A 20,646-nucleotide genomic window follows, 5' to 3' on the forward strand; every position below is an offset into this window, starting at 1 on the left:
GTGGGGATTTTTAAAAGTTTTTCCATACAAATATAAACAAACAGAAAATCTGGGTAGCAATACTTATATCAGAAAAAATAGACTTTAAAACAAAGAGTTTAACAGGAGACAAAAGCATCACATAACGATAAAGGACTCAGTCCAACAAGAAGGTATAACACTTGAAATATGTATGTACATAACATAGCACCTAAATACATAAATCAAATATTACAAACATAAAGGGAGAACTTGACAGTAATACAGTAACAGTGGGGGGCTTCAGCACCCCATTTACATCAATGGACAAATCATCCAGGCAGAAAATCAGTAAGGAAACACTGGCCTTAGATGACACGTTAGACCAAGTGAACTTCATATTAAATATCTCAAGAACACCTTTAGGGGAATTAGACCATGTCACTTTTTTGTTCAGTATGTATTGTTGCCCCTAAGGGTAAGAAATTGCCTGTCTTATTTACCATTGAATCTCCTATGCCTAGAATAGACCTGGCACAAAGAAGACACTCAGTAAATGGAGGCACTGAAGGAATATGTTTATATTATCTGTATATTTCATCTTGGAAAGTCTGAATTGCATGAGGCATTGCAAGAGCCATACTCATCAAAGGAAAATTTAGTTAGGATAATTATATTGTGTTCAATAAGATCTGAGCAAGCTTCATCCTCTACAGAGCCCCACAGTCATAGCGCTAAAGGGAAAACATTACATGTCCCTCCTATACCTTACACTCTCTAATACTTATCTCAGGCCTATAAGCATAAACTCTGGAGCATAGTATACACAGCTTTCCTATGCCCCTTCTGACCACCTGCCCTGCAATTCCCCAACCCCACCTATGTTCCAGAAAAATGACTTATAAGTCTCCAAATATGGAGGCTGTTTTGCTCTTCTCTAACTTTGCCAACACTGTTCCTATGTCTGAAATGCTATTTGTGCCTTCTCTTAGCCACTCACAAACTTCATCTTCAAAATCCAGCTTAACTATTAACTTCCCTGTGAAGTTTTCCCTCATCTCACCCAGTTCTCCAGATAATCTCTTTCCTCTGAATTTTGCATATTTATGAATTGCTGTGTTCATTACATGTTGTTCTTTTTTTTAAAAAAAGATAATTGTATTAGTTTCAGGTGTACAATAAAATGATTCAGTTATACATATACATGCTGCTACTGCTGCTAAGTCACTTCAGTCATGTCCAACTCTGTGCAACCCCATAGACGGCAGCCCACCAGACTCCTCCATCCCTGGGATTCTCCAGGCAAGAATACTGGAGTGGGTTGCCATTTTCTTCTCCAATATACATATACATATATTTATTCTATTTCAGATTCTTTCCCCCATAGTGATTATTACAGAATATTGAGTAGAGTTCCTTGGGCTATACAGAAATTCCTTTTTAATTCCCTGTTTTATATATAGCATTGTGTATATGTTAATCCCAAGCTCTTAATTTACCCCCTCCCACCTTTCCACTTTGGGACCTATAAATTTGTTTTCTAAGTCTGTGAGTCTGTTTCTGTTTTGTAAATAAATTCATTTGTATCATTTTCTTAGATTTCACATAAAAGAGGTATCATCTGACATTTTTCTTTCTGTCTTATTTCACTTAGTATGATAACCTTTAGGTCCATTCATGTTGCTGTAAAAGGCAGTATTTCATTCTTTCTATGGATGAGTAATATTCCATTGTGTGTGTCCCGCACTATTATTGTGTTACTGTCACTTTCTCCTTTTATGCCTGTTAGTATTTGCCTTATATATTGAGGCGCTCCTATGTTTGCTGCATTTGTATTTAGAATGGTTATATCTTCTTGGGTTGCTCCCGTGATCATTATGCAGTGTACTTCTTTGTCTCTTATAGCAGTCTTCATTTTAAAGTCTATTTTGTCTGACATGAGTATTGCTACTCTGGCTTTCTTTTGATTTCCGTTTGGATAAAATACCTTTTTCTGTCCCCTCACTTTCAATCTGCATGTATCCCTGATCTGAAGTGGGTTTCTTGTAGACAGCATATATACAAGTCTTATTTTTTAATTCATTCAGCCAGTCTGTGTTTTTTGGTTGGAGCATTTAATCTATTTACATTTAAGGTAATTATCAATATGTGTGTTCTTGTTGTCATTTTGTTAATTGTTTTGGATTTGTTTTCGTAGGTATTTTTTCCCTTCCTCTTTTGTTCTCTTCTCTTGTGATTTGATGACTATTTTTAGTGTTGTGTTTAGATTCCTTTTTCTTTTTTCAGTGTATATCTAGCGTAGAATTTGTTTTGCAGTTACAATGAAGATTTGATATAGCAATCTATATATAAACAAGATTGTTTTAAGTTGCTAGTCTCTTAGTTTCGAATGCATCTCCATTCACCTGCATTTGTACTCTCCTTATGATTGCTGGTTTTGATATCACATTTGTGTGTTGATGGTTTCCTACCTTTACTATATGTTTGCCTTTGCCAGTGAGCTTTCCCATTTGTAATTTTCTTATTTCTAGTTGCGGCCTTTTCTTTTCCACCTAGAGAAGTTCCTTTAACATTTGTTTTAAAGCTTGTTTGATGGTGCCGAATTCTCTTAGCTTTTATTTGCCTGTAAAGCTTTTTATTCCTCTGTTGAATCTGGATGAGAGCCTTGCTGAGTATTCTTGATTGTAGCTTTCCAGTTTTCCCCTTACATCACTTAAAATATATTGTGCCATTCCCTTCTGGCCTGCAGAGCTTCTGCTGAAAAGTCAACTGATAACCTTATGGGGATTCCTTTATACCTTTTTTGTTGCTTTTCTCTTGTTGCTTTTATTATTTTCTCTTTATCTTTAATTTTTGTTAGTTTGATTAATGTGTGTCTTGGGGTGGTTTTCTGGGGTTATTTATTTATTTGTTTTTTGCTGTTTTGGGTGTTTGTTGCTGCATGAAAAAGTTCTTTAGTTATGGTGAGCGAAGGCTGCTCTCTAGTTATAGTGCATTGGCCTCTAATTGTCGAGCACAGGCTCTAGGCTGTGTGAGCTCAGTAGTTGTGACATACGGGCTTAGCTGCTCCATGGTGTATGGAGTCTTCCCAGACCAGGGACCGAACTGGTGTCTCCCACATCGCAAGGCAGATTCTTAACCACTGTACCACAAGGGAAGGCCTGTTCCTCCTTGGTTTTATCCTGTGACTTTTCTTTTTCCATGTTAGGGAAGTTTCCAACTATTATCTCTTCAAATATTTTCTCAGGCCCTTTCTCTGTCTCTTCTCATTCTGGGACCCCTATAATGTGAATTTTGGTGTGTTTAATGTTCCTGAGGTCTCTTAAACTGTCCCCGTTTCTTTTCATTCCTTTTTTTTATTCTGTTTCATGGCAGTGATTTCTGCTATTCTGTCTTCCAGCTCAATTATTCATTTTTCTGCCTCATTTATTCTGCTATTGACTCATTCGAGTATATTTTTCAGTTCAGTTATTGTATTGTTCAACTCTGTTTGTTTGTTCTTTATATCCTCTGGCTCTTTGTTAACCATTTTTTGTGTCTTCTTGGTCTGTGCCTCTATTCTTTTTCTGAGATCCTGGATTATCTTTATTAGCATTACTTTGAACTCTTTTTCAGGTAGATCTCCTGTCTCCACTTCACTTAGTTCTTCTGGGGTTTTATCTTGTTCCTTCATCTGGAACATACTCCTCTGCTGTCTCAGTTTGTCTAGCTTGCTGTTGTGGTCTCCATTCTGCAGGCTGTAGGACTGTAGTTCCTCTTCTTCTGGTGTCTTCGCTCTAGTGGGTGAGGCTGATCTAGAGGCTTGTGCAGGATTCCTGGTTGGAGGAACTGGTACCTGCCCTCTGATGTATGGAGCTGGGTCTTGTCCTTCTGGTGGACTGAGTTATGTCAAAGGGTGTGTTTAGAGGTGGCTGTGGCCTCAGGAAAACTTTAGGCAGCCTGCCTGCTGATTGGTGGGGCTGTGTTGCTGCCCTGCTGGTTGTTTGTCCTAAGGTATCCCGGCACTGGAGCCTACAAACTGTTGGGTGGGGCCAGATCTTACTGTCAAAGTGGCAGCCTCCTGGAGAGTTCATGCCAGTGAGTACTTTTCAGTACCTCCACCACCAGTGTCCTTGTTCCCACAGTGAGCCATAGTCATTCCCTGCCTCCCCAAGAGACCTTTCAAGACCAGCAAGTAGGTCTGGCCCAGGCCTCTGTGGAGTCGCTGCTTTTTCCCTGGGTGCTGGTTTCATGAGATCTACATGTGCCCTCCAAGAGTGGAGTTTTGATTTCCCCTAGTCTCGTGGAGTTCCTGCAATCAGGCCCCACTGGACTTCAAAGCCAAATGTTATGGGGGTTCTTCCTCCTGATTACAGACCCCCAGACTTGGGAGCTCAGAACTTTCATTTTTGTGGGAGAAACTCTGTCATAAAATTATTTTCCAGTTTGCAGATTGGTCATTTGGTGGGTGTGAGATTCAAGTATATTGTGAATATGCCCTCTGACCATCTTGTTGTCGCTTCATCTTTTTCTTTGAATGTACAATATCTTTTTTGGTAGGTTCCAGTCTTTTTTGCTGATGACTGTTCTGCAGTTAGTTGTGATTTCAGTGTTTTCATGTGAGGAGGTGAGCTCGTCCTACTCTGCCATCTTGTCTCCAACCTCTCTTCACACATATATACGTATAAACTTGTTTGTCTTCCCTTATAGCAGATGAGCCTCTTGAGAATAAAGTTAATGTTTGTTCACCTGAATACTTGTGGTGTTTAGTACCTAGTTTCATCTAACCAGGATAAGAAAAATTCCTCCAAGAGTTTCAAACAGAAGAACTGTATTGCCAGGAAGTGAATATATAGGTAATAGAAGAAGCTGAGAAGCCAACCAAGGACAGTGAGCATCTTAGTTTGGGTTTCTAAGAAGCAGACTCTGAGACAAAATTCAAATGCAGCCAATTTATCTGAAAATGCAGGGAATATAGGTAGGTGAGAGGGAAGTGCTGCAGGAAGGCAAGGCAGCTTGCCCACAAGAGGCATCTATTTAGCCTAGATGCTCCACAAAATAACACAAAATAGACCAAGGGGTAAGGGAGCTGGGGTATTTATACTAGTCAGTCATTGATTAAGGGCTATCCCCTAAGGGAATGTTAACTCTTAAGCACTTATAGCCTGCTATACACACAAAGTGGGTTTCAGCAGATTTGGTTAGTCTTCCAACAAAGATACAGGCAAGAGCTTACCTTTGGAAATTAGATTGGTGAACTAAATGGTAAGTGATTTCTTGAAGATGCAGATGGAGCACTGATAGCATCAGCTATAGCGAGGCAGCTCAGAAGTTAACAAAATCAATAACTGCCACTACCCCTGGCCTTGACTTCCAGAGGCTGGGGCTGGGGTTACTGGGTCCCAGAAGTCAGGAACACATGTAGAAGCTGGGATGCTTATTGTACACTTGTTCTTGTTTGGCAGACACTAGAGTCATAGAGGACATTTAGTCACTCCCAATGACTGCAGACAGTGACTGCAGCCATGAAATTAAAAGATGCTCGCTCCTCGGAAGAAAGCTATGACAAATCTAGACAGCATATTAAAAAGCAGAGACATTACTTTGCCAACAAAGGTCCCTCTAATCAAAGCTATGTTTTTTCCAGTAGTCATGTATGGATGTGAGAGTTGGACCATAAAGAAAGCTGAGCACCAAAGAATTGATGCTTTTGAACTGTGGCGTTGAAGAAAACTCTTGAGAGTCCCTTGGACTGCAAGGAGATCCAACCAGTCCATCCTAAAGGAAATCAGTCCTGAATATTCAGTGGAAGGACTGATGCTAAAGCTGAAACTCCAGTACTTTGGCCACCTGATGCGAAGAACTGATTCATTGGAAAAGACCCTGATGTTGGGAAAGATTGAAGGTGGGAGGAGAAGGGGGTGACAGAGGATGAGATGGTTGGATGGCATCACCGACTCGATGGGCATGAGTTTGAGCAAGCTCTGGGAGTTGGTGATTGACAAGTAAGCCTGGGGTGCTGCAGTCCATGGGGTTGCAAAGAGTTGGACATGACTGAGCAACTGAACTGACTAACTGAATGACATTTAGACACTCCCTGTTGGCTTAGACAGTAATGAATCTGCCTGCAATGCAGGAAACCAGGATATGATTCCTAGGTTGGGAAGATCCCCTGGAGAAGGGAATGGCTATCCACTCTAGTATTCTTGCCTGGACATTTCCATGGACAGAGGAGCCTGGTGGGCTACAGTCCATGGGGTCCCAAAGAGTCAGACAGGACTGAGCGACTAACACTTTAACGCAAGGACCCAACAGGAGGCAAACAGAGGCTTCTTCCTTCCTCCTGTCCTACAGTCTTCCACCAGTGGCCAGTCTTCCTCCCATTGGTCAAAACCAGCTGGAAGCCACTTGGTACGAGTTTGGGAAACCAGCCTGCTCTCCAGGATGCAGAGCAGGGAAGAGCAAATCACAGTAACAGAAAATAGGCCCAGGACTGGCAGACTACATGACATTATGACTTAGAGGAGCTATAGTCTCCTGCAAATTACCTGCATTAGAATTACCTGGGCAGTTTGTTTAAAGTGCAGATTCCTGGGCCCTGTCTTGGCCTAATGAATCTGAACCTCACTAAAAAATTTGGGGTCCCAGGGGTCTATTTTTAACAAGTCCTTGAGGAGATTCCTATACATAACTAAATTTGGGAACTACTGTAGAAGTGACTCAACACAATACTTTGGAGATTTTAAAAAATTAATTGAATAGAACAGGTAACAGTGAAAATTCTACTTCTTGCCAATTCAAAAAATTAGTTAACAAAACTGATCCTTTTCTGGTAATCTAAGTTTAATGGCTTAACAATAAGTCTTTGATTTTCATTTTACAAAAAAGTACTCAAAGTCAAAGGATATTAAAAAATACATCCATAAAATCCGAGGTAGCACCAGGGAGCAGGATTCAAACTATAGATACTTTTGTTGGCACGTTTACCATACTATATTGCTGCTGTTATTATTATTATTATTGTTATTATTATTATTGTGTTATTGTTGTTGTTTATCATGGCTTCCTACCCTCTATTAGACTCTGAGTTCAAGGATTGAATATCTTACTACTTTCTGCACATGCATCACAAAACATGGCCAATTATATAGCAGGGGTCTGAAAAATACCTGTAGAATAAGTTTGGAATCTAAAGCTTCCCCTTAGCCAGTAACATCTTTGAAACTCATTCTTTCAGGTACATGTCAACTCAAGAATGTAGCCAAAGGATTTCTTTTTTCTTTTAATTTCCAAAATCCTTTTAGGTTTTCCATAAAATTGGCCTTTATAACTTTTTCTCTTGGTTTTGAGCATTCATGTGGTAAATCTGTTCAATGATGCATTGCACATGATATATTGTGTTTATTTTGGAATAATTAAGCAATTGTTATCATAGAAATTGCATTACTCTGTTTTATTAAGAAAAAGCTCCCCTTTCCTAAGACAGTAATATAATCAGATTAAAAAATATTCCAAGGCAAGAATCAGACAAAATATGCACTCAAAAGCACAAATCCAAAATAAGAAAAAGATTAACTGTGTTCCAAAATGAGATGAACAAAAACAGTTTATCAGTTCTACTATTTCAAGGGAGTGGACAAGAGGATGAAAACTGCATTAAAAGAATTTCCATTACCATAAAAACTCATACAGGGACATTTATTTACAAGGAAATAAAATAGAAACGCAATGCTGCATGTAAAATAGGAAGCCTGTAAGCCCAAAACTAGATCCATTTAGGAGACAGTTCCCAGAAATTAGCATGAGGACACACTGAAGTCAGTCAGACGTGGTTTGAAATCTAGGACCCAGCATAAAATACCAACATGATCTGATCTGCACCTTTATCTTTTCAAAATTAGAAACCACAGCACCTACTTTATAGGGACAGTTAACCAGTGAGCGGTCTATTAATTGCTTTTTTGGTATCTATAAAGTCTGGGACTAAATACAAATACAAATTTCCCCTTTAGAATTGGCTTCTGGCCATCTCAGGTACCTAATGAAATGATCTGACCAGGAAAAGGGAATGTCAGAGACACATGTCAGTGAAGGGATATGGGTCTGGTTCCCATCATGGAGAGACATCAACTAAAGGGTAGAAAGAAGACAGGAAGGAAAGTTATTCCCAAATCAAATTATTCCCTGGTCAAGGAAGCTAGGGGGCTCAAGTTTGTGTATCAGTCTGTAGTGGGCAGTGCAGATAGTGATGAGAAGCAGGGATTTTTCAGTCACCCTAAATCCTAATCCTTGTTCCATCCCCCATTAACTAGCTGTGTGAACTTAAAAAAGTTGTATATTTTCTCTGAGCTTCAGCTTCATCATTTAAAAAAAAGAAAAAAAGCAACAGCATGATTCACTGGATAGAATTGTGTGATCATCTATGTAATGTGTTTATCACAGTGCTTGGCACATAATAAATGTTCAAAAAATGCTAGCTAGTAGAAATAGATGTAGTAGAGTCTGTTTCCAGCCTTTGGTTCAGGAATAGAATGACTGCTCCAACATGAATGAGAACTGAAATGGAAAAATTACAGTCACAGTTCTATGGAGACCATGGTATCAAGGCAAGCATCCAGCAAAGCAAGGCAAAAGCCTGTATACAGAACAAGGTACACATGGGAGATCAGGTCATAATAACAGGGTGGAAATGCAGTAACTAAAACTGGGACAGATAATCAGCTTTGAACTAGCAGCAAGTGAGACGCAGTGGAGTTGGACCAAACCTACTCACAAAGATCAAGCTGTCAGCTGGTGATAGAGAAGATGTCTAGGAAAGGCAGACAGGCAACTCATAAACATATCGAACCTGAAGTCAGTAACTCCTTATCTATCCAGAGATCATTTATTCAGTAGTCTCTTTGGCTCCATAAGTAAACAAACAAGGTTTTTGAGCATATCACAATAAATCACTGTGATATTATTTATCACAATAAATCCCACGGGAGAAATACTTATCTTTTACTCATAGGCAACTTTTCATCTCTTCATTCAGACCATGTTTACTCTTTTAAACTTTTAAAATTGAAGTATAGTTGATTGACAATGTTGTGTTAGTTTCTGATGTACAGCAAAGTGATTTATAACAGACCCTGTTTGCTCTTATCTTATATGCGATTTTAACGAACATTTGTATTTCATTTCTTAGCCCATGACAGATTTTAGGAGAAAGGGAAGACTTCCTTGGTGGGAATCCTGTCCCCAAAAAAGTACTATGCTGCTGCTGCTGCTAAGTCGCTTCAGTTGTGTCCGACTCTGTGCGACCCCATAGATGGCAACCCACCAGGCTCCCCCATCCCTGGGATTCTCCAGGCAAGAGTACTGAGTGGGTTGCCATTGCCTTCTCCAAAAGTACTATAAAATTACATAAAATATAAAGTCTTAATTCTAAAATGTGTTTTATAGTTTTAGTTTAAAGCCTTTATAAATTTGTCCCACTTAGAGTATTTGACTAAATATTATTTTGTTCCTTTGTTTAGTTTTCTATTCTGTATTAAGATAGTCCTATATTGAAAGAACAACTCAACGCAGAGCAAACTTTACAAAACAACTTCTGATCACTAGCTGAGGACATCAGGCGCCCAGAAAAGCAGCCCACTGTCTTCGAAAGGAGGTAGGACAAAATATAAAAGATAAAAAGAGAGACAAAAGAGCTAAGGACGGAGACCCATCCCGGGAAGGGAGTCTTAATAGAGGAAGTTTCCAAACACCAGGAAACCCTCGCACTGGCGGGTCTGGGGGAAGTTTTCGAATCTCGGAGGGCAACCTAACTGGGAGGAAAATAAATAAAACCCACAGATTACGTGCTTAAAAGCAACTCCCAGCAGAAAAGTACCCCAGACGCCCGCATCCGCCACCAGCAAATGGGGGCGGAACGGAGAGGAGCGGGCAGCATTGCTTAGGGTAAGGACCGGGCCTGAGTGCACTGAGGGCAATTGGAGGGAGCTTTTGTGAGAAACCAAATTAAACTGTGGGACAGCAAAAGAGAGAGAGAAAATTAACCGGCCAATCACACTGCCGGCCGTTCACAGAACAAAGGGTCTGAGCAAGTCCAGAGGAGCTAGCCGGCTGCAGACCAGCCCAGCCCCACCGGAGGCAGGAGGCAGGGGGGAGGGGAAAGGGGCAAACCCGGTCCCAAAGGCGGCATCCCCTACTACACTGCAAACAGGCCTCCAGTTTCTAACCAAAGACTTCCTGAGATTCTGGATGGTTGACATCCGCTGGGAGGGTCACGGCTAAACACAGGGCGCACGTGACCAGCGCGAGCTGAAACTGAGGCTGGGACCATGGAGAGGAGAAGGCGCACCGCACCTGGGGAGAGTGGGCCCGACAAGCTCCTGGCTGCCTGAGCTGCTCCGCTGGGAAGGCACAAAACGCAGGCGCAACTGAGTCCACGCTTTTGTGGAGTACCCGAAAACTGGAACCGCACACAACGCAGGACACGCTCCATATAGAGCAGCCGGGAGCCTGAGCAGCGTAGACGGGGAAAACAGTGCCCCGCCCCCCCTCCCCGCAGCACGGCTGAACTAGCGAACCTGAACAAGAGACCACCTCCGCCCGCCTGTGTCAGGGCGGAAATTAGGCACTGAAGAGACCGGCAAACAGAAGCCAAATAAACAAAGGGAACCGCTTCAGAAGGGACCGGTGCAACAGATTAAAATCCCTCTAGAAAACACCGACTACACCGGAAGGGGCCTATAGATATCGAGAAGCGTAAGCTGGAACGAGGAGCTATCTGAAACTGAGCCGAACCCACACTGACCGCAACAGCTCCAGAGAAATTCCTAGATATATTTTTACCTTTTTTTTTTAATTATAAAAAAATTTTTTTTCTTTTCTTTTTTCTTTTTTCTCTTTTGTTTTCTTTTAAAATTCTCTATTACTCCCCCATTACTCCTTAACTTTCATTTTCATATATTTTTATCATTTTTTTAATTAGGAAAAAAATTTTTTTTGGTTTTTTTTCTTTTTCTCTTATTTTCTTTTAAAGTCCTCTATTACTCCTCTACTACTCCTTAATTTTCATTTCACTAAAACCTTGCAAAAAAAAAAAAGAAGCCCTATTTTTAAACCAAACTTCATATATATTTCTAAAATTTTCTGTGTTTTTGTTTTTAATATTGTATTTTTAAGAGTCTAACCTCTACTCTAGATTTTTAATCTTTGTTTTTCAGTATGTGATATAAATTTTGGGCATTTAAGAATCCAATATTCAGTTCCCATTTTTACTCAGGAGTGTGTTGATTACTCTCTCCCACTTTTGACTCTCCGTTTTCTACCTCAGAACATCTCTGTTTCCTCCTTTCCCCTTCTCTTCACGATCCAATTCTGTGAATCTTTGTGGGTGTCTGGGCTATGGAGAACACTTTGGGAACAGATAACTGCGTAGATCTGTCTCTCTCCTCGTGAGTCCCCCTTTTTCTCCTCCTGCTCATCTCTATCTCCCTCCTCCCTCTCCTCTTTTTCATGTAACTCTGTGAACCTCTCTGGGTGTCCCTCACGGCAGAGAATCTTTTCACCATTAACCTAGAAGTTTTATTATCAGTGCTGTATAGTTGGAGAAGTCTTGAGACTACTGGAAGAATAAAACTGAAATCCAGAGGCAGGAGACTTAAGCCCAAAACCTGAGAACACCAGAAAACTCCTGACTACACAGAACATTAAGTAATAAGAGACCATCCAAAAGCCTTCATACCTACACTGAAACCAACCACCACCCAAGAGCCAGTAAGTTTCAGAGCAAGACATACCATGCAAATTCTCCAGCAACACAGGAACATAGCCCTGAGTGGCAACTTACAGCCTACCCAAAGTCACACATAACACATAGACCCATCTCAAAACTCATTACTGGGCACTCCATGGCACTCCAGAGAGAAAAAATCCAGTTCCACGCATCAGAACACCAAAGCAAGCTTCCCTAACCAGGAATCCTTGACAAGCCAATCGTCCAATCCCACCCACTGGGTGAAACCTCCACAATAAAAAAGAACCACAGACCTCCAGAATACAGAAAGCCCACTCCAGACACAGCAATCTAAACAAGATGAAAAGGCAGAGAAATACCCAACAGGTAACATGAAAAATGCCCACCAAGTCAAACAAAAGAGGAGGAGATAGGGAATCTACCTGAAAAAGAATTTAGAATAATGATAATAAAAATGATCCAAAATCTTGAAAACAAAATGGAGTTCCAGATAAATAGCCTGGAGACAAAGATTGAGAAGATGCAAGAAATGTTTAATAAAGATCTAGAAGAAATAAAAGAGTCAATTAAAAATGATAATAAATAAATGAGATCAAAACACTCTGGAGGGAACCAAGAGTAGAATAACGGAGCAGAAATAGGATAAGTGAGGTAGAAGATAAAATGGTGGAAATAAATGAAGCAGAGAGGAAAAAAGGAAAAAGAATCAAAAGAAATGAGGACAACTCAGGGACCTCTGGGACAATGTGAAATGCCCCAACATTCAAATCATAGGAGTCCCAGAAGAAGACAAAAAGAAAGGCCATGAGAAAATACTTGAGGAGATAATAGCAGAAAACTTCCCTAAAATGGGGAAGGAAATAGCCACCCAAGTCCAAGAAACCCAGAGTCCCAAACAGGATAAACCCAAGGTGAAACACCCCAAGACACATATTAATCAAATTAACAAAGATCAAACACAAAGAACAAATAACACACAAAGGGATTCCCATAAGGATAACAGCTGATCTATCAAAAGAAACCCTCTAGGCCAGAAGGGAATGGCAGGACATACTTAAAGTAATGAAAGAGAATAACCTACAACCTAGATTACTGTACCCAACAAGGATCTCATTCAGATATGAAGGAGAACTCAAAAGCTTTACAGACAAGCAAAGGCTGAGAGAATTCAGCACCACCAAACCAGCTCTTCAACAAATGCTAAAGGATCTTCTCTAGACAGGAAACACAGAAAGGTTGTATAAACGTGAACCCAAAACAACAAAGTAAATGGCAACAGGGCCATACCTATCAATAATTACCTTAAATGTAAATGTGTTGAATGCCCCAACCAAAAGACAAAGACTGGCTGAATGGATACAAAAACAAGACCCCTATATATGCTGTCTACAAGAGACCCACCTCAAAACAAGAGACACATACAGACTAAAAGTGAAGGGCTGGAAAAAAATATTTCATGCAAACGGAGACCAAAAGAAAGCAGGAGTCGCAATACTCATATCAGATAAAATAGACTTTCAAATAAAGGATGTGAAAAGAGACAAAGAAGGACACTATATAATGATCAAAGGATCAATCCAAGAAGAAGATATAACAATATAAATATATATGCACCCAACATAGGAGTACCGCAATATGTACAGCAAACACTAACGAGTATGAAAGAGGAAATTAATAGTAACACAATAATAGTGGGAGACTTTAATACCCCACTCACAACTATGGATAGATCAACCAAACAGAAAATTAACAAGGAAACACCAACCTTAAATGACACAATGGACCAGCTAGACCTAATTGATATCTATAGGACATTTCACCCCAAAACAATCAATTTCACCTTTTTCTCAAGTGCACACGGAACCTTCTCCAGAATAGATCACATCCTGGGCCATAAATCTAGTCTTGGTAAATTCAAAAAAATTGAAATCATTCCAGTCATCTTTTCTGACCACAGTGCAGTAAGATTAGATCTCAATTACAGGAAAAAATTGTTAAAAATTCAAACATATGGAGGCTAAATAACACGCTTCTGAATAACCAACAAATCATAGAAGAAATCAAAAAAGAAATCAAAATATGCATAGAAATGAATGAAAATGAAAACACAACAACCCAAAACCTATGGGACACTGTAAAAGCAGTGCTAAGGGGAAGGTTCATAGTATTACAGGCTTACCTCAAGAAACAAGAAAAAAGCCAAATAAATAACCTAACTCTACACCTAAAGCAATTAGAGAAGGAAGAAATGAAGAACCCCAGGGTTAGTAGAAGGAAAGAAATCTTAAAAATTAGGGCAGAAATAAATGCAAAAGAAACTAAAGAGACCATAGCAAAAATCAACAAAGCTAAAAGCTGGTTTTTTGAAAAAATAAACAAAATTGACAAACCATTAGCAAGACTCATTAAGAAACAAAGGGAGAAGAACCAAATTAACAAAATTAGAAATGAAAATAGAGAGATCACAACAGACAACACTGAAATACAAAGGATCATAAGAGACTACTACCAGCAGCTCTATGCCAATAAAATGGACAACTTGGATGAAATGGACAAATTCTTAGAAAAGTATAACTTTCCAAAACTGAACCAGGAAGAAATAGAAGATCTTAACAGACCCATCACAGGCAAGGAAATCGAAACTGTAATCAAAAATCTTCCAGCAAACAAAAGCCCAGGACCAGATGGCTTCACAGCTGAATTCTACCAAAAATTTAGAGAAGAGCTAACACCTACCTTACTCAAACTCTTCCAGAAAATTGCAGAAGAAGGTAAACTTCCAAACTCATTCTATGAGGCCACCATCACCCTAATTCCAAAACCAGACAAAGTGCCACAAAAAGAAAACTAACAGGCCAATATCACTGATGAACATAGATGCAAAAATCCTTAACAAAATTGTAGCAAACAGAATCCAACAACATATTAAAAAATCATACACCATGACCAAGTGGGCTTTATCCCAGGAATGCAAGGATTCTTTAATATCCACAAATCAATCAATGTAATACACCACATTAACAAATTGAAAGATAAAAACCATATGATTATCTCAATAGATGCAGAAAAAGCCTTTGACAAAATCCAACATCCATTTATGATAAAAAATCTCCAGAAAGCAGGAATGGAAGGAACATACCTCAACATAATAAAAGCTATATATGACAAACCCACAGCAAGCATTAACCTCAATGGTGAAAAAATTGCAAGCATTCCCTAAAATCAGGAACAAGAACAGGGGTGCCCCATCTCACCACTACTATTCAACATAGTTTTGGAAGTTTTGGCCATAGCAATCAGAGCAGAAAAAGAAGTAAAAGGAATCCAGATAGGAAAAGAAGAAGTGAAACTCTCACTGTTTGCAGATGACATGATCCTCTACATAGAAAAACCCTAAAGACTCTACCAGAAAATTACTAGAGCTAATCAATGAATATAGTAAAGTTGCAGGATATAAAATTAACACACAGAAATCCCTTGCATTCCTATATACTAACAATGAAAAAACAGAAAGAGAAATTAAGGAAACAATACCATTCACCATTGCAACAAAAAGAATAAAATACTTAGGAGTATATCTACCTAAAGAAACAAAAGACCTATACATAGAAAACTATAAAACACTGATGAAAGAAATCAAAGAGGACACAAACAGATGGAGAAACATACCGTGTTCATGGATTGGAAGAATCAATATTGTCAAAATGGCTATTCTACCCAAAGCAATCTATAGATTCAATGCAATCCCTATCAAGCTACCAACGGTATTTTTCACAGAACTAGAACAAATAATTTCACAATTTGTATGGAAATACAAAAAACCTCGAATAGCCAAAGTAATCTTGAGAAAGAAGAATGGAACTGGAGGAATCAACCTGCCTGACTTCAGACTCTACTACAAAGCCACAGTCATCAAGACAGTATGGTACTGGCACAAAGACAGAAATATAGATCAATGGAACAGAATAGAAAGCCCAGAGATAAATCCACGAACCTATGGACACCTTATCTTTGACAAAGGAGGCAAGGATATACAATGGAAAAAAGACAACCTCTTTAACAAGTGGTGCTGGGATAACTGGTCAACCACTTGTAAAAGATGAAACTAGAACACTTTCTAACACCATACACAAAAATAAACTCAAAATGGATTAAAGATCTAAATGTAAGACCAGAAACTATAAAACTCCTAGAGGAGAACATAGGCAAAACACTCTCTGACATAAACCACAGCAAGATCCTCTATGACCCATCTCCCAGAATATTGGAAATAAAAGCAAAAATAAACAAATGGGACCTAATGAAACTTAAAAGCTTTTGCACAACAAAGGAAACTATAAGCAAGGTGAAAAGACAGCCCTCAGATTGGGAGAAAATAATAGCAAATGAAGCAACAGACAAAGGATTAATCTCAAAAATATACAAGCAACTCCTGAAGCTCAATTCCAGAAAAATAAATGACCCAATCAAAAAATGGGCCAAAGAACTAAACAGACATTTCTCCAAAGAAGACATACAGATGGCTAACAAACACATGAAAAGATGCTCAACATCACTCATTATTAGAGAAATGCAAATCAAAACCACAATGAGGTACCATTACACGCCAGTCAGGATGGCTGCTATCCAAAAGTCTACAAGCAATAAATGCTGGAGAGGGTGTGGAGAAAAGGGAACCCTCTTACACTGTTGGTGGGAATGCAAACTAGTACAGCCACTATGGAGAACAGTGTGGAGATTTCTTAAAAAACTGGAAATAGAACTGCCATATGACCCAGCAATCCCACTTCTGGGCATACACACTGAGGAAACCAGATCTGAAAGAGACACGTGCACCCCAATGTTCATCGCAGCACTGTTTATAATAGCCAGGACATGGAAGCAACCTAGATGCCCATCAGCAGATGAATGGATAAGGAAGCTGTGGTACATATACACCATGGAATATTACTCAGCCATTAAAAAGAATTCATTTGAATCAGTTCTAATGAGATGGATGAAACTGGAGCCCATTATACAGAGTGAAGTAAGCCAGAAAGATAAAGACCAATACAGTATACTAACGCATATATATGGAATTTAGAAAGATGGTAATGATAACCCTATATGCAAAACAGAAAAAGAGACACAGATGTACAGAACAGACTTTTGGACTCTGTGGGAGAAGGCAAGGGTGGGATGTTTCGAGAGAACAGCATCAAAACATGTATATTATCAAGGGTGAAACAGATCACCAGCCCAGGTTGGATGCATGAGACAAGTGCTCGGGCCTGGTGCACTGGGAAGACCCAGAGGGATTGGGTAGAGAGGGAGGTGGGAGGGGGGATCGGGATGGGGAATACATGTAAATCCATGGCTGATTCATGTCAATGTATGACAAGACCCACTGCGGTATTGTAAAGTAATTAGCCTCCAACTAATAAATGAAAAAAGAAAAAAAGATTAGTCCTATAAAGAAAAGCTGTCTTGATTATTTCATACCAGGGCAAATTTCCCCAGATGTCTTGTAAACCAAGAAAGCATGGTGGATAATTTTGAGTCCCCTCATCAAAACAAATAGTATCACCCACTGGATCAAGCCAAAAAAATCAGAGGTCACTTTCTTTGCCTCATTCTAGAAGTCTAATCCGTCAGCAAGTCTTATCAGTTGTAAGTTCAAGATGTGTTCTGGATTTGTTCACACACCGCTCTTTACCTCCACCTTCATCACCCTTGTCCAAGCCACCATAGTCTCTTGCCGGGACACAGCGATGGCTCCTGACTGCCTTCCACAATAACCCAGTCATCTAAGTGAGCTTTTAAAGACAAATATACGCCAATTCTTGGACTTAACCTCTAGTGGCTTTATATCACAATAAGAGAAAAATCAAAGCTCAGTGTTCTGTTCCTGAGATCTAAGATATGATTTGTCTTTCCTTGCCGGTTCACCTACCCCCCTCCAGTTACACTGTCCTTCTCTCTGTTCCTTGAACACTCCAAGATCACATCCGTCTGAGACCCCTTGCACTTGCCCTTCTCTCTTCCTGGAATACTCATGTCTCACACATCTTTGCAGACATCAGCTCAAATGTCATCTCCTTCCAGAAGTCCTCTCTGATTACTTAGTCCAAAGTAGCCACCAGTCATTCTATTTCTTCCCCCTGTCTGAATATTTTGCCTTGTATTTAACACAGTGAGATATTTCTGGGTGGAGGAAGCTGACAACAACGAGAATCTGCAGGAGATATGCAAGGCAGAGACCCTGGTGCAGGCCCGGAAGAGAAAGCGGACGAGTATCGAGAACTGAGTGAGAGGCAACCTGGAGAGCATGTTCCTGCAGTGCCCGAAGCCCACCCTGCAGCAAATTAGCCACATCGCCCAGCAGCTCGGGCTGGAGAAGGACGTAGTCCGAGTGTGGTTCTGCAACCGTCACCAGAAGGGCAAACGATCAAGCAGTGACTACTCCCAACAAGAGGATTTTGAGGCTGCTGGGTCTCCTTTTGCAGGGCGACCCGTATACTTTCCTCTAGTGCCAGAGCCCCATTTTGGTACCCCAGGCTACGGGGGGCCCTCACTTCACTATGCTGTACTCTTCGGTCCCATTCCCTGAGGGTGAGGCCTTTCCCTCGGTGTCTGTCACTGCTCTTGGCTCTCCTAGGCATTCAAACTGAGGTGCCTGCTTACCCCAGGAATGGGGGGGCAGAGGAAGGGGAGAGCTAGGGAGAGAACCCTGGAGTTTGTGCCAGGGCTTTGGGATTAAGTTTTTCATTCACTAAGAAAGGAATTGGGAACACAATGGGTGTAGGGGCAGGGAGTTTGGGGAAACTGGTTGGAGGGAAGGTGAAGTTCAATGATGCTCTTGACTTTAACCCCCACATCACTCATCACTTTGTTCTTAAATAAAGAAGCCTGGGACCTAAAAAAAAATGTTTTTGAGAGAGATGAATCTGGATAGCACATGCAGGACAGATCAGAGGGTAAAAGACAAAGGGGCCAGTTAGATACCTATTTGTCTAGATGTGGAGTGCTGGAGCCTGAATCAGTGGTTGTGAGAGGAACAGATGCAAGGACTATGGTGATGGAAGAACTAACAGGGTTGGAGGCTGATTAATTTGTGGAGAGAGCTACAAGGGTGGACCTCTGGGAGTTCAAAATCTTGGCAACAATCTTCTCCCACTTATATGAAGTCTGCTTTATGTAAATGACAAGCTGCTTGATTTAATAGAGAAATATAGACTCATAAATTGATGTAGCAGAATGTTCCCTTATAATTTGATTTTCCTTACATGATAGTCATGAATATCATGCATTCCTTTAAAAGACTGGAAAGACTTATTTGATATCAATAACACATCAATCAAAAATGTTACCGTAATCATAGCTATGTACTTACTATATGAATACAATCATTTTGAATGAATTCAATCAATACCAACAGTTGAGTCTTTTTAGTCTTTTTAACACTTGGATGACTTGGTTAACTTTTTACTTTACCTGAACTTGGTATGGTCTATTAGTTCTCTACTGCAGCTGTAACAAGTTATCACAAACCTAGAAGCTTAAACACAGTTCTGTAAGTCAGAAGTCCCACACAGGTGGGACTCTGGGCTAAAACCACCATCTAGGCAGGCTTACTTTCCTTTCTGTGAGCTCTGTAAGAGAGCTCCCCTTTCTATAGGGGAGAATACATTTCCTCGCCTTCTCCAGTTCCAGTAGGCTGCCCACATTCCACAACTTGTGGCCCCTTCCTCCATCTTCAAAGCCAGCAGTTCTGTGCCTATCTGACCCTATTTCCATGATTGACTCTCTCTCTCTCTGATCACAATTGGAAAAGGTTCTCCACCTCTAAGGACACTTGTAGTTAGACTGAACCCACCCAGAGCATCCAGCATAATTCCCCACCTCAAAGTCCTTAACTTAATCATGTGTGCAAAGGTTCTTTTGCCATGTACAGTAACATTCACACGTTCTGGCAGTTAGAGTATGGACATCTTTGGAGGCCCATTGTTCTGATATCCTCATGAGTTATTATCTATTAGAAGTAATGTTTTTAAAGTGGTGCCTATTCTCTGTTTTGAAGCTGGATTCTCCTAGTGGCTACTCAGTCACAGGAGGAAGAGAAAAATCATAAACTTGACTTAAATGATTTTATTTTCAACTTTTTAGAAATGTATTTTATTTCACTTATGCATATCCCCAACTTGTTCTAAGAGGACTTTAAGGACTCTTATGGGTCCTTAAGAATATGATGAGGATGATGGATCAGGTACTTTTGGAATGACAGTCTCCTCTATTTTTCTCTTCATAAAAACCGTCCTGCAAAGGTAAAACCTAGCAGTTCACAGTACATGTTCTGGAGCTAGACTGGAGCAGGGGCTGGACCCATGACCAGCACTGTCAAATTCCCTACTTCTGTGACTTAGCCTCCTCCATAAAATGAATTATTCCTTTGACCAGTGTTTATTGAGCTCTTACTATAAGCCATCCTAATTCTAGCCACTGGGGACTCAGCCAGAATACACATGGACATTGTCATTGGTTATTAAGAAATTCAGACACTCTCAGCCCCAACTTCATGTCTGTCTCGGTCTCTACCCCAGGACCCTCTGGACTTCCCACAATCTAACAACTAAAAGGATGAAGCTTGGCAGAGTGGGGGCCCTGCAGACGCCTGCCCCAGTGCTTCTACCTGCATCTGTCCCTGTGGGGGTGAAATCATTAATGGCGCTTTCATAATGACCTCTGGGTTCAACAGTGGGAAAGAAATGGAAAAAAATGCCTTTATGATCCTGATAGAGGAGACAGACAATAAGTAAGGCACATAAGTGTATGGAAGGATGGATGGATGGGTAGGTGGATGAATGGATGGACAGATGAATGGATAGATAGATTGAGACAGACAGATTTTTCAGGGTAATAAGTGCAATGGAGAGAAATGTAGCAGGCAAGGAGGAGAGAGAATGTCAACTTGAAAATGTGACAAG

General features: G+C 40.2%; 1 pseudogene; it reads left to right on the forward strand.

Moving 5' to 3' along the window:
* LOC122429003 overlaps positions 1–18,333 on the forward strand; it is a 39,462-nt pseudogene extending 21,129 nt beyond the window's left edge.
* Positions 18,334–20,646: the final 2,313 nt, after the last annotated feature.

This window comes from Cervus canadensis, chromosome 2 (assembly GCF_019320065.1).
Source record: "Cervus canadensis isolate Bull #8, Minnesota chromosome 2, ASM1932006v1, whole genome shotgun sequence".
Lineage (NCBI taxonomy): Eukaryota > Metazoa > Chordata > Mammalia > Artiodactyla > Cervidae > Cervus > Cervus canadensis.